Source organism: Halichoeres trimaculatus, unplaced genomic scaffold (assembly GCF_033239565.1).
Source record: "Halichoeres trimaculatus isolate MK-OKI-2021-1 unplaced genomic scaffold, fHalTri1.1 fHalTri1_scaffold_9, whole genome shotgun sequence".
NCBI classification, from domain to species: Eukaryota; Metazoa; Chordata; class Actinopteri; order Labriformes; family Labridae; genus Halichoeres; species Halichoeres trimaculatus.
This window is the reverse complement of record NW_027437188.1, coordinates 17,740,533-17,755,960: the sequence shown is the minus strand read 5'-3', so window position 1 is coordinate 17,755,960 and position 15,428 is coordinate 17,740,533. Positions and strand designations below refer to the sequence as shown.

Sequence of the window (15,428 nt, the reverse complement as noted above, 5' to 3'; positions counted from 1 at the left end):
ATTCTTCACATAGTCTGTGATTAAAACTTTAAGTTACAGAGGTAACTTCAAAGATAGAATAGAAAGTTATGTTATAAATGCTGCTCTCAATAGAGTGCAACATTGTCATTGGTCTCTGGAAATGTTGACTCACTCCCTGCAATCCTCACAGGGTATTTACCTTTTTGAGTTGTGTAGTTTCTTTTGGTGTGGCCCTGTTCTGTCACATACAGCTTTTGGATATAGCTTCAGTGTGGATTATTTTTTTTAGGCCTGTCACTCTTCAATTATCTGATAGTCATACAGACTAAAACAGGGTTTAGCCTCAGTGCTTCAGTGCATGACTGCTGGGCACACTTTTTTTGTTGTTTTCAGTGTCAATCAAATGTCAACACCCTGTCCACTTCTTATACAGCCTCGCTGCCCTTGTCACTTCAACATCAGCCAACTCGTCACTGAACCAATCAGTACATCAGCCGATCATGAGATCAGTGCCAGGGGCTTGACAGATGATCGAACCTCCTATCAAGTAATTGATAGGCATTGATTAGTTAATGCTCCAGTGAGTGATTAAGAAGCCTGCAAGCTGGTTTCACACAGAGGATTATGGGTGAATACTGGAGGAGAAGCCTGTTCATTGACTCTGCTGGTGAATTACACTCTTCACCATGACAGATAAGATGTATTATTATCATTCCTATCAATATTCTCCAGTATGGAGGTGAAGCAGATGTTGATATAGTGGAATACAGCCAAGGTGCATAATTGAAAAAGTTGTTACACTAATGCCTTTCTTAGTTCTGATCTCGATCTGTGGTGTCGGAAAATATCATACAGTCTGAAAGCAGTCATTTGATGTAAGACCTTTTTCTATCTGTTTGTCTTGGTAATACTCGGCACAGACCTGAAGATATTTGTCCAACAATAATTCTATCAGTCTGTCTGGGCAATAGGATCAGACACCAACACAATGTCCAAAATAAATATCATTTCACTTCAAGGTGATTGAAGGAATCTCTTACTGGCACCATCTGTTAAGAAACTGTACTGATGGAAAGGAAAGTGTGATTGTTTTTCACCAGCTTCTCACAATACCAACATGAGATAGAAAGAGAGAAACAGAGACAGAAGGCAGCAGGCCAATGAGTTTGATGCCTTAAATCAGGTTGGATGTTTGAAGCACCATGTTGGCTGATGAAGAAATAAAGACATGCTGGATTGGCCTACCAACACATCAAGTAGTATAGAGTTTTGAACTTTTTTTTTGTGTGTGTGTGTGATTCAAGGGCTGAGTGCTGAAACACTGATATTGTATGTCATCTATTTTTAGTATTATTTTAATGTTGTTGTTTTTTTAACTGTGGACTGAAGCTCAACTTTGTCATGTTGGTCTCTGTTTTAACCCCCTTTCTGCTCAAATGTTTTCAAGATCAAACTAAAGCATGTGTTCAGTACCACTGGTGTATTGATGAGTTGACGTCTGGACTATGTCTGGACACGTCCTGTGTAAATGGATTCATTATTTAGCCCGTGTAGACCTGGTGTAAGCCTGAGGCAGGGTGCGAAGAGACCCTAAAAAAATTGTTTGTCCAAGGGCATTCCCTTATGTTGAGAAATGCCTGGGGTTTGTGGTTTGCACTGGGTTTTTGCACTGTTTTATTGCACAAGCTACCAAAACCTCTATTCCAAAACTTATGATTGCATACTTTATCATGACACAGATAAGATTTTTGTGTTGGCAGATCAGTGGTTAACAGGAAAGTGTTTCTTTGTTGTTGTTTTTTTTTTTTTTTTTTTTTTTCCAGCAGGGTTGGAGGTACTTGTAAACTGTCAATGTATTACTTACAAGGATTCTGGTCAGCTTGGCACTGAAGTGAACTGACACTGAAGCAAAGAAATAAACTCTTACAGGTAAAAAAAAAAACTGTATAGAAACTTGAACCTCAATACTGTTTAAGTTTACTTAATTGTAGAAAATCTGAGCTCTTGAGGTTCCCATGAGAAGCCTCTTTGCTTTAGGTCTATTTGTACACACAACATGTATAAAGTATGTACAACTTTTACCTCCAGATGCAGTGACTTTTTTTCATTCTGTCTCCATGAAGTTGCTTGTCTCTCATTCTGCAAAAACTCTCTCATTCATTCATTCATTCATTCATTTTTAACCACATTAACAGCATCACCGTTTTAGAATAAACATATGTTAAAATCAAAAGTGGAACTGTAAATATATAGATTACCCTGCTGAAACTGCAATCAAAGTGATTCAAACGAATTTCATGGTTTGTCAAAAAGCAAATAAATCATTCTAATACTTTTGTTTAAAAAGATTAAAAGATGTGAATTTTTACTGATAAATATCTCATATTATTTTCAGAAAGTTCATGGTGACAAGAGGCTGTGATTGAGAATAAACGACCTGGCCAATGGTTGCTTTTTATCTCTGTAAAATGAGGGGATAACTGTGGGTTTCATCACTCCCAGGCGTCACATTATCAGGCCTGCAATGAGAGGTTTTCTTTTATTTGACAGATGTGTGCACGTGTACAGCTGTATTGGAGTATGGGCCAACTAAATTTAGATTTAAGTGTGGAGAGGCACTAACAGGATGTGATGCCACTTTTACCTGGTCCAGTTGAAGAGTCATTTTGGAAAAACAAGCTTTCAAGTTTCTGTTCTATTTGAACATAATTTCAAATAGTTGTTTTTATGGTTTCTGAAAATGTTTCTGGTGTGATATTTTACAGATTGTTATTTCTCTAGTTTAAGGTTCATTTGGCCAAATCTCATTGATAACTCCGCTCATTAGAGAAATATCAAAGTACCAACACAACTACCACTGTTGTAGATTTGATGAGATACTAACTTAGAACACCATAGTGTCAACAGGTAAAGGTAAAACATCTAGAGTTTCTTTCTTTTAATGTACAGATTTCATTTGTCGAGTGAGATCAGGTTGTTCCCTGCAACACTTTACTTCTGAGGTTAAACACAGGATATTGACCATATTTGATCAATACCTTCCAATGTTTCCCATTTATTGATATAGATTATCATTAGTCAACATTGGGCATGGACTGATGGGACTCAAGTATTGGACTCAACCTGTTATAAATGATTAGTTTTGTTGCTCTTGGTCCTGTTCATTTTCAGGGTTGATTTTTTTTTTTTTTTTTTTTTTTTACCATCTACAAATAGTTGACACAATCCTTCAAGCTCACATGTCTTCTTTATATTTTAAGTGTGAATACATGTTTCAACTTCAGAGTTCTGTTAGTGGAACATTTACAGTACCTTTCTAAGAAATTAGAATATCATGGACAAGTTTATTTAATTCCTTTCAAAAAAAGTTTAAAATCCATAGATTATAGATTCAGGGCCCACAGTTTCAAATATGTATTTATTTTTACATAATTTGGGGTCAAGCTCATAAAACCCACAAAAACAGGAATTTAAAAAATTAGAATTTGAAGAAAATGTGAAGAAATCACCATTTCCTTCTCAGTTTTTTGGGGGGAAAAAAGAGAGAAAAAAAAAACAGAAATCAGGATCACATCAAATCAATCAAAGTATGGTACTTTTAAAATGATATGTCAGTCTGTAATACTTGGTTGGGAATACTTGGATTAAATCTGCACCTCCATACAGATCCTCAGCAGAAGGAATAATCAAGTCCTCTAAAATATTCTGGTAGACTGTTGTGGTGACCTTGGATTTAAGAAAGCAGAGTTTACCAACACCTGCACTGGACACTGGCAGCTTCAGCTGCTAACTAGCTGACACGGAGGGTAGAATTTATGTTAAAATAAATAAACACATTTATGATGTAGGTCAGACAAAATGAGCTTCCCCTCCTTGACTGACCAGCAGCCACCACTGGCTTGGACACAGCATTCTGTGAACAGCCAGCCTCCATAGCTAAAAACTTTTGTGGCTTACCCGTCTTATGGAGGGTATCAATGATGGTCTTCTAGCCAGTTGTCAAGTCTGCAGTCCTACCCATATTGAACCAAACTGAAGCATTTTAATGACACCAGGGGAAACCTGTACAGGTGCTTTAAGTTTTGTAGATGATGAATGAGTGACAATCAGTTCAAATCATTCGTGCCCTGCAAAATTTGGGCTGATTTCTTAAGAGTATTTTAATTTTTTGAGTTCCTGTTTTCGTGGGCTTTATGAGCTTGATGCCCAAATTATGTAAAAATAAGCAAATTGATACTTGAAATCATTTAAATTGTGGGCCATAAATCTTTAATCTATGAATATTTAACTTTTTGAATGGAACTATGAAAATAAACTTTTCCACTATATTCAAATTTTTCGGAAATGGCCCGTACATTAGCTGAGTTGGGCACAGAAGTGCAGCAATGTTCTAAAATGGTGATAAAGCTCTGTAACCACTTAATGGTTCAGTAATAAGAAATATCATGTAAGAAGCGTAAAAAAAAGCAAAGCAGCCCTCAGCATACCTGTTTGTTTCAATGAAAAGAAATGAAAGCGAAGGAAAGCAAGGCTGAGGTGTTTGGCATTGTCCTTCGGAGCAGCAAGGTTACAGTTTAATGGAGCCAGAGAGAGAGAGATGGAAGGAGAGCACGAGCAAAGGAAGATAGAGCAACTGCCAGAGAGAAAGAGTGTCAAATACTAACCTTGTATCACAACAGAGATGCAGTGAGGGAGGCACAGGGACAGTGCAGTGACGGTCAAGGTAGGGGCCCTGACAACCAAACAACACGATCATCCATTAGTCCTAAAGTAAGGAAGAAGACAGCAGAGGGGGTTAAATGTACAGGTGCAGGTATCGATAGAAAATGTGTGATTTCCCTTAAATTACCAGTGGGTTATAAATACTGCAGAAAATTCCTTGACAACACTGTTTTTCATGTAGCAGCAAGTACATGAAGGAGCAGTGGGGAGGGATGTTTGGCACAGAGGGAGGCAGTTGGATGTAAAGATAGACTGAAGGAGATCAGTAAACGGAGGACAGGAGAGATGAAGAAAGGAGATAGAGAGCTGGTGAATGTCGATCTCCTAAGGCTCAGGCTTGGAAAGAGTGATGGGGAAACAGATAAAGGGGAGAGGTAATGTCAATAAAGAGAGCATGACTGAGTGACAGGTGGAGAAAGGCCATCAGAGAGGACAGGGGCCATTCTCTTTTTGCTGTGGAGGTGTCTCTATTGGTCACTGTGCCCTCAATCCAGTGAAGGTCACTGTGTCCATGGTGCTATATTCTATAACTGTAGAAACATGTGGTGGTTTATGGTGGGTTCTTTGAGATAAACTTCAAGTGTGAAAGTCAAAATGATAAAAAGAAAATTGGGTTTTACAGAGAGATTCTGGGCATGTAGTGTAATGAAAGTACACTAATTTTCTTATAAGAACTGTGAAGTTGTAGCTTACAACACTTAAACCAACCTCTAAACTAATTTAATATTCAAAATGAGCTTTGCTGTCTGGATAGATTTGACATAAACTAAAATTGCTCGGAGCATAAATAGTATCCATGCCTACATATAATGAGAACTTTAGAAAATACATCATATAAGTGAATGTTGGGATTTAAGGATTAATTTGAAAAAAAAAAAGATATGTATTAGGTCTCAGTAGCTTTCAAATCAAATTTTTGAGGTGTTTCTTCAACATTTCACCTGTCAGTTTCATTTAAACTATAAATCTATGATAATCTGAATCTATCATAAACTAACCATATATCATCCCTTATTTAGGGCCCAATCTACCAAGATCCCAAATAACGAGCACTAAATTGCATGTAAAAACAAAAACATTGCTCATACTATTCGTGGACGTGTCATAGGTGATCTACTAAGACTGCGTACGCAATTGATAACAGGTGCAAACCGGCCCATTTAAATGAGGATTTAGTGGAAAAGCAGAGTGGTCGTTTACGATTACAGGCTATTGTACAGAAGGTGAGAGTGGTGTCCAATCTTGTGGTGCTCACGAAGCAGCTGGTCAGTGTTGTTCATGGGCTGACAAAGACCATCAATGCTCTGGCAACACATGGGAGATCATTCAGCAGCAGTGGTCTTTCAACTGAGCTGCTGGGGAATGAAGAGGAGGGTCATCTCCTGCGCTCTCCAGAGAGCACAGGAGACAAACGTTCACTATGCACAGGTCGAAAACAGAGCAAAAACACATAGCCCAAGTTTGTTTTGAGAAAAAGGAAAAAAAAAAGAGACATGGTCAATAAAACCATTATAATTATTTTTTAACTGATTATATGGTTTTCTCTTTTCTGGTGGCTCTTAAAGCTCGGTTTAGTTTGTTTCAAAACATAGCACAATATTTAAGTCCATTCATGGTGTTTTTTTTTTTGTTTGTTTTTTTTTTAGTTTCATTAAAAAAAGGCATACCTCAAATAGCTCATGAGAAATTTCTTTGAATCAGATCGGCCCATGTCTGCAGTCCTGCAGCATTAATTTATCATGCATGTGTTATTCATCATTTCCCATCATCCAGCAGCTCAAAAATAGCATTATTGGATAGATGATATGTCGCCACTATTTTTATTTCTGACAGTCCAAATGTGTTTTGATACACGAACTGAAGATTCTCTCTCTCCCTCATCTGTTATTGCACCTCTTTCTTCTCCTCGCCACAATGGCTGCAGTCCTTTGTTTAAACTGCTGTGCCAGTTTGCATCTGCCCTCCAAATGTGCTCAATATAGATGCAAAAACAGCAGCCGCCAACAGTTTAATGTTTGATAAATCAATCTGTGGGTGCTAAATGGTTACATTTAAGCATTAAGCATTCAGTCTGATTACACGGTGTAGACAGACTTTTTCCAGTGTGTATCAATAAGTGCTAAGGAGGCCACTGTGCATGTGTGTGCTGTAAGTGCCAGACACAAAATGTTACACAATCTCATCAGCATGCAGCAAGCTGTTTGTCTTTTTGCTTTTTTTTTTTTTTTTTTTGGCGAAAAACTGCATTTTGTGAGTTTGTGTTTGGAGTTTAAAGTCATCAATATAAAACACACAAGTACTGTGAGAATTTCAGTGTCTCAGTTACAAATGTTAAGAGTTATTCAACTTTAGATGTTCCAATAAACTGTTGCCTCTCTAGAGAAACAGCTTGAAAGCAAACTCCAATTTGTGATTAATGCAATAACCTCAGAGTATCACAGCTCATAGAGTGCTGAGTCTCTGCAAAGCATTTTGGCCCAATGAAAAATAGGCTTTTTTCATTTCCAGTGAATTTTAATAAGAAATATTGCTCGTAAGTACAGGGAGACATGAATACTTATCATTCCTCGACCTACTCTGTATTATTGTCTCCCTGCAAGGCACACATTCTCTATAAGAAGTTTAATACATATATAATCCTTATCAGAGGTGTTTTCACCATCAGAGCTACTGAAAAGTGAAAATTGTGTGTGCCCAATGAGATTTTCAGTTTTCCTCTCTGAAATGATCATGTGAGAGTTTCTGTTTGTCAGTGTGCACTAGTGTGTTCACGCATCGGTGTGTGTGTGTGTGTGTGTGTGTGTGTGTGTGTGTGTGTGTGTGTGTGTGTGTGTGTGTGTGTGTGTGTGTGTGTGTGTGTGTGTGTGTGTGTGTGTGTGTGTGTGTGTGTGTGTGTGTGTGTGTGTGTGTGTGTGAGTGTGTGTGCGCAGTGTATAAGCCCAGATTCAATCAGTCTCGTTAATTAGTAGCAGATGTGTTGCTTCCCAAATTAGAAAGTGATGATTCAGTGAAAGCGTACCAGCACTCTGCTGTCTTCCTCAAACCCAGGAGGGGGAACAAAAAAGGGGAGAAATCTTTTGATTTACTGAAACATTACTGAACTAAATACGGTGTAAAGATCCTCACATACATCTCACTTTTCACTTCTAGATGACACATCACATGTTCAAAGATGGATGTGTTTATTATTTTAACACACAGCAATAATGTGTTGTGAGTTTCGGTGCTTATCTCAGAGACAGCTATGACAATCGGTCATAGTTACATACACACACCATTAGAGGTCTGCATTTACATCAGCAAGACTTAAACATACGGTAAAAGAACATTCAAGTTACATGTGTTTTAGTCAATAAGTGAAGTACAGCAGCTAGAAGTGAAAGCTCATTGAATTATACTGTGTTAATTCAGAACTGCCTAATGTGCCCCACTCAGAGAAGAGAAGATGTAAAACAAACAGTATTAGTATAACAATTATGTTTGCCATTGCAGCCACCTGTTCCTCATAGAAACCTTGCAGAGAGCTGGAACTGGGGTGAAAGCAGTAATTAGTGCTTTTGTTCCACATTCTCAGCAGATGAGATAACATCATTTGGCACAGCTCTTACCATCCCCTAATATATCCATCTATATATCTGAGTAATTGGGGTACATTCACATTTTTTTTGTTTCATATTCTATTTGATTGCAGATGATCTACCTGGATTGTACTAAATTCATTGGTTGACAAGCTTAAACCCTAATGAATTCTCAAATTTTTAGGTTGGCGCATAATTTTGTCAACTGTGATATGGACAAAATTTGTGACCATTTTTTCAACATAAATCCATATAACATTGAATTTAGAGTTATTCAACATTTCTATGCGAGACTATGCTCCCTAGAAATGTCCCTCATCATTTATAACACAGTTTAGCCAAACTGCACAAAAATCACATGTAACGCAGCTGACAACACGTCGTAACAGGGTTGACAAGGTAACCTGGTTGATAGAACAAACCTGTCCTGACAACATTCAATTTTGTGATGGGTAACACAGTTGACATTTTCTCCATTTTCTGGCCCCCATGCTAACTGCAGACCTTGAGCATGGCACCACCTGACCTGAATCACTTCATATTTAAGTGCATTTTCTTCTTCTTTTTTTTTTTTTGGTATTTAACATTTAGAGTAAGAACACAAGAATATGTTGGAAACACACTTGACAAACAGTTAAAGTACACCATGTACAGTCAATCATTTTGATGAAATAATGATGAATAGGAGTAACAACATGCCATACTTTCTTCATGGCTCCCACCAAAAAGGGTGTGACTTCAAATGATTAAGGTCATGTGACTTTGGAGCAAACCATTAGTGCTTATAGGCTTTTTTTTCCTATGGGTAACACTGTTGACACTGACTTCTCACATACAAAGTGAATAACTTTATCCATAGAAATTATTAAAATAGTTTTGAAAACCTTTGTTAGTTATAACAATTGTTTTAAACAAATAATACTGAAAGTAATATCAACAGACGTGTCTTCTAGTTTTTGAAGGGCAAACTTGACATTTGAGAAATTGGATAGCACAAAAACAGCAAATTCCAATCCAGTTTTCATTTTTAGCTCAATGAATTATGGAACCTGTTCAGTACCTGTATCAAATAAATGTTGAATGTCACCCAAATGACCCACTGTGAGATTGGTCATTGCTTGAAATTAGTATTTACTAAAATTACTATATCCCATGGATGTGAAATGTACCCACAATTATGGAATATATATATATATATATATATATATATATATATATATATATATATATATATATATATATATATATATATATATATATATATATATATATATATATATATATATATATTTTTTTTTTTTTTTTGATGCTCTTATACAACCTTCTCGACACTTTGCAACCAGCTGTATATTTGTGCTGTGGATGCTTCACTGAGTCAGAGTTGCTGTTAAACAGTTTTTTAGGACCTGCAAATGGTTGTGGCTTTGCTCCAAAATGCTCATTAAAGACTTTTATGGTCCTGATCACTGGAGCATGTGGAATTTAGCACTGCAGCAATGCCAGCGTCCTCAGTTCTCAGGGAGAGAATGGTATGGGACGATTCAGTGACGGTATAGTTGCACAGAAAATCCCATTTCAGCGCAGCATGGTATGGTACTCTACACATCAGCATGGAGGACTGGGGTGCAGTAAAGCACAGCAAGGCATGGCATAGCATATTAGTCTGCTTGACTCCAGATTAAGTCCGGCACAGATCACTGGCGGATTCTGCTCCTGCTTGAAAAGACATGTCACAGCTTTGCACAGCATACTATAGCAAGGCTCTGAGTTTCACATATCAGATCAGCAGAGCAAGGAAAATGGATTACGGTGCATATGGAATAGTTTGTGAGTTTCTGATTCTTCTGTAATCAGTATACCTGCAGGTTCATACTATATTCATAGGCCTGCAGGTGAAATGGAGTGTGCTGGAGGGTATATACCCTGCCTCTGGTCTTCTGCGTTCTAGGATAGTCTCTAGTCTTCTCAAAGACCCCAGAAAAAAATAATCTGTAAAAGAACATATATTGTGTTGGCATCTTGAACACTTGGGCTCAGTCTGATCAGCAATAAAAGCTAACATTTAGCATTTGTTGCCTTGGTTACTACCACAGTTTTGCAAGTTAGCATACTACTTTGTTCATTGACAAATTTAAGCGCAATTTTGATGGATAGCTGAGGTTCATTGAAAACAGAAAAATGAAGAAAAATCGACCGTATCTTTGTATGGCTTCCTTGAACTCCTGTTACGATCCACTCCCCCTGCAAGAATCAAATTTGGGGCACTTGGGATAGAAGTGAGTTTTTTGTGTAGATTTTTGAAAAAGTAAACACAAAACTTTCTGTGAAAATAAGGTCAGTATTTGCTTTTGTTGATGAGTACACAACATCATACTCACCATACCTGAATATAAAATGAGCACCATCCTTGCTCAGTTATGTAAAAAAAAAAACTATCCAGTTTGTGCAAAGGACCAAAAAGAAAGCAACACATCCACACACACACAGGAGAAGGTGGAAACAATGTGCAGCAACAGGTGATGCACTGGACCTAAACCCACGACGTGAGAAGTATATGACATGCCCCTGCTGCTCCACAGAGCCGCCCTGCTGTGCTCTGTGCTGTTCCGTGCTGAGGAGCTCTGTTTCATGCCAAGCAGGCTAACTATACTGTTATGCTTCGCTGGTGCAGAACGTCAGCTGCATCTGCTCCACTGCCCAGTCTGCTTGTGTGTGCGTGCATGTGCATGTGTGTGCACATTTGTGCATGTGAGAGATAAAACGAACATGAAGGACGAGGATAAAATTAGTGGTTGTGAAAGAGACTGAGAATTATAGAGACAGTTGAGACAGAAATGAGAGAGAAAGAGAAGGAATGTGTGAAAGCTCATTGTTCACATAAGCAAAAAAGAGGTGAAGAACTGGGAGCTATAAAAAGCAGATGGAGAGAGAAGTTAGGCAGCAGTTCAGTGCTCAGACTCTAAATCTGCTGTGTTTCTTCTTGCTTGATGAGACTAACTGCTGCTGCCGCTCACATCCCTTTGGTTTGACCGTCAAACATCTGTTGCTGTTTAAATTTAAAAACACATTAATTTTCAATTTTCAAAAAAAAAAAAAATGCTCAACTTGAGTCCATCTCTCTCTTGCTTGCACTCTTTCTCTTTGCCCTGGGCTTTTTCGCTCTCACACAATGTCGTCTGATCCACTGAGGCTGTCGTGTCTCCCGTCTCTCACATGAGCTCTGTGACAGGCAACAGTGTCGCTCCTTTGGGGCTTTTGTCCCTTTCTTTAGACAACAACTAAGTTCTTGTCAAGAAAAGAGAACGGATATGTGTTATTGTCAAAACTGCTGAGTCGTGATTGGTAAAGAAAGAATAACCATAGCTGATAATGTGTTTTTATGTTAAACAATTATTGGTTTTCAGACAGGATATCGATTTGATCAGATGACTGAGCAAAGACATATAAAAACACTCCACATGTCCATAAAAACATCATTGTTGGACATCTTGTTTTATTAATGTTTCTCCAGAGTAGGGTGAGCAGCAGAGCAGTCATCCCCGTACGAGGGTCTGTTGACTCCTGCCCCTGGGTCTCTTTTTATTGGCTTTCCAAATAGCTATCCGAACCCTCCTGACAGGATATTTATGGAGACCCGAGCAGTTTTCTTCTTAATGTATTTTAGAACAACACAACGACTGAGGAAGGCAGAGGAGTGGAGAAAAAGAAAAGACATACATGGATCTGGAGAGAGATAGGAAAAGATAATAGATGAAAAGTTAGTTTGTGAAAACCTTCCCGCATGAGGCCACAAAAACAACTTAGTGACACTTACTAATCTGCAAATAAACACAAGGAATGGCAGAAGTGTTTGTGTAATGAAAAAGACGCAGTTTGAATATTCGCTCCTGAATTCCACTCATCTCCAGGGGTTGTTTTAGTCTCAATGTTACCTGTCCAATAAAACAAATAAGAAGAACAGCAGAAAAAGTTAGCAGGTATCTGGTGAGAACTGAGGAGTAATTAGCGGTTAATGTGGCAGATATGCCCATCGGGAGTCTGGGGGAAACCAGATGAGCGCCAGAAGGAGAGGGAATATTGGACTCACATTGGTCTGCTTGCCCTCCAAATGATTGCTGATGCTGTGAAAGATTTAGTTAATGTTCCTGTAGTTATGCTGCTCAGCGGGATAAAAAAAAAAAAAAGAAGATATTTCTTTGAAGATATGTGCAAAGGGAAGATACATTGCAGGAACATCAACTGACGTGCTTTAAAAGGCCAGACCTCAGGACACTCACACCACTTAAGGGCAATATTAGTCTACCTTTGTCCGTGTATTGGTACTGTAATATTACAAGAGTTCTGATTTGCAGGGAAACCGACAAGAGATCAACCACTTAGCATCCCAAATGAAAGAGTTTTAGTGGATCCATTAGAGCCTAAGAGGGGAACAACCCTGTTTTGCAGATGTAGAGTCTATGTGTCTAACCACTCACGTGCAACAGCCATTAAGTAGTTTATTGCAGAAAAAAATATTATCTCATGTCATTTGAAGCCATGGAACATATTAAGTCAACAGGCACTTAAACTCTCTTCAGTTAAGGCCTGTAATTTATTCAAATTCTCCTGACACACACGTACTCACACTCACATTTTTTTCTCATTACACTGCCTCTCATTCAAGTCCCAGCCATCCTTCTGTCCATCTGTCCCATCATCTTGCTCCAGTGCATCCCGAGGGAGAACCCCACGCACTTACATACTAAATAGGCTGGTAGCTATCTGCTGTGGATATATCACTGAATCATCTGAGGTGCATAAATATGCAGTCATATCCAGCCCAGTGTAACATCAATTTGTGCCTTATGGGTTTCTCTCAGATATGAAATGTTGGTGTGATGTCACTGATTCCTCAAATATGCAGAATGGCCTTGTCAGTTTAGTTTAAATGTCGTGCAGGTTTTTGGAGAACAATGAAAAATTTGTTTGCACTTTTCAATCCCCAATGCTCAATAATAACATGATAATAATTTACTTTAAACATGGCTTGCATCAGAATCTAGTGTGATTGGGTAGTAGTCTTGGGTAGCCAGGTAGTAGCCAGAATCCTAGGACGATAGGCTTCAAAACTCTGCTTCAGTAACAGACAGGTGACATCACACCTAATTTTCAAAAGTCTGCCCGTTTGCTTTGACATCATTAGCTTTGCAAAGATGTGAACTGATTAAGGGATCTTATTGGAAAATGGTATTTTCTACTGTTTAAATTGTCAGGATCAGATCTAAGTGATATATGAGCAAAAAAGTCACAGGGTTTCTTCCCTGTTTTCTTATGATACTTGACCTAGTGTGTAGCCCAGTCACAGATAAGCACAGTGATTCTCACTGCTGTTTACTGTGTGTTTAGTTGGACACAAAAGAAAAGAAAGATGGTGGTACAGAAAGAAATTTAATGCAAAAATAAATAAATGAAACCTCCAACCATTTCCAAACCATGAAATGGTTATGGTAATAAGACTTGGACAGCACAAAAGAAATTATAATATTCTTACCCGCCACTTGCTGAAATGAATGAAAAGCACACAAGTACGCCCTGACACTAACATCCCACCTGATGAAAATGAAAGTTCCCCAGTGCCCACAGCTCAGATTCCAGCATCAGGAAGTGACACTAATTTCAGTTTCAATTTAAGAAACAGCTCACCTTTAAACTGAGTATTTAGACATCAGGCCCCTTCCTGCCAGAGAATCATATTTACATAAATACCTTGTGCACTTTCACTCATCCACTGCGGACACAGCTGGCCTCCCTCCACCTGGCACAGCGATCGCATGGGAAGAGGTGAAAAGGTGAATTTTGAAACACACAGGCATACACACACCCTCACTCCCACACACACACACACACACACACTCACACACAAGAGCACAAAGAGAAAGTCGAGTGTGCAAAAACGCCTGGTTATTTGTTTTACTTTCAGTTGCTTGAAACACACATGGCACTTTGATATTTCACATTCTGATATTTTCTCTCCAGAGTTGTCAGTCCTCCTCCATCAATAAAGTTGTGGCTTTTGATGTCTGCTTTGCAAACAGTGAATAGCAGCTCCCCCGCTGCCGAGGCACGGCTTCAAGGACAGCAAGCATAACTGCACTACAGTGAAAGAACCCACACCAGTGCAGGTACACACACTTTCATGTAAATACACACACAAAAGTGCACAGAGGCATTCACAGAGCCATTTTTGCATACTCAGACATCTATCCACACATGCACTTCCTCCACACTGCCCACACACTCTTAAACTAACATCTTCTTTGGAGCACAACATACATGATGAGTAGATAGGTTAATCATATCCTACTTAAGTAATTACATAATTAATGCTCCTTATGCAAGCTTTGCTGATTTTTGCAGACTGCATGAAAGATGATGAAAAGGTTACAGGAGTTCTGCTGAGGTGCATTTTTGCACATGCATTGAGGGGTGTGCATGCTTGTGCAGCATGATTCCAGTGTAAGGGGGTGGGGGGCAAGTTGGTGGAAGGGGTTTACATTCTTGCAAGGTGGCTTCACACACTCAGCGGGATGATTGAGAGCAGGAGGGAAAAGTCATTCACCTGCAGCTGATGAGAAAGACAAGGGAGAAAGGAAGAGGAGAATGATCAGTGAGGGAGCTGGAAGAGAAGGTGGAGGGTTTATCCTTTAATTCTTTCCTCACCAAATTATTGAGATAGAGCTTGAAGAACATAGATTTTCAATTCCCTGTTTAATATTAAAAGGATACAATAATTTAAGGTAAACAGACCTAGTTTTGCTTCCCACCTGAGTTCTGTTTCATTATTGCCCACCCACGTTTCCTGCACCTTGGCCTAACCTTGCTACACCAGTGAGTGTTAACCTTCCAGTGTGTTCATGTGTGTTTGCTTACAAATGTGGACTCACATTATAGGAGGCTGTTCCCCCTCTTGGAACGACTAAATGAGAGGGGGGAACAATGAGCTGTTAGCAAACGGGCAATATGTTAATCTGCGTCAACACCCCAGCGGCAACGAACAGCCGCTTGTAAAACAAACATGTTATCTAGGTTAATCAAAGCATACCAAAGAGGTGGACAATTTGATCTCTAATTAAGGGAAAAATGCAATTATGTGTGCACATACTGGGCTTTAAATCACTTTGATCCATA

General features: G+C 38.8%; 1 protein-coding gene across 1 annotated transcript in view; it reads right to left on the bottom strand.

Annotated features, from left to right (window-relative positions):
- LOC141797761 (leucine-rich repeat and fibronectin type III domain-containing protein 1-like protein) overlaps positions 1 to 15,428 on the bottom strand; it is a 429,138-nt gene that overhangs the window by 220,184 nt on the left and 193,526 nt on the right. The window contains exon 5 of the mRNA XM_074679444.1: positions 4,626 to 4,726. The gene's annotated coding sequence lies outside the window, so the exon portion shown is untranslated. The remainder of the gene's footprint in view (positions 1 to 4,625; positions 4,727 to 15,428) is intronic.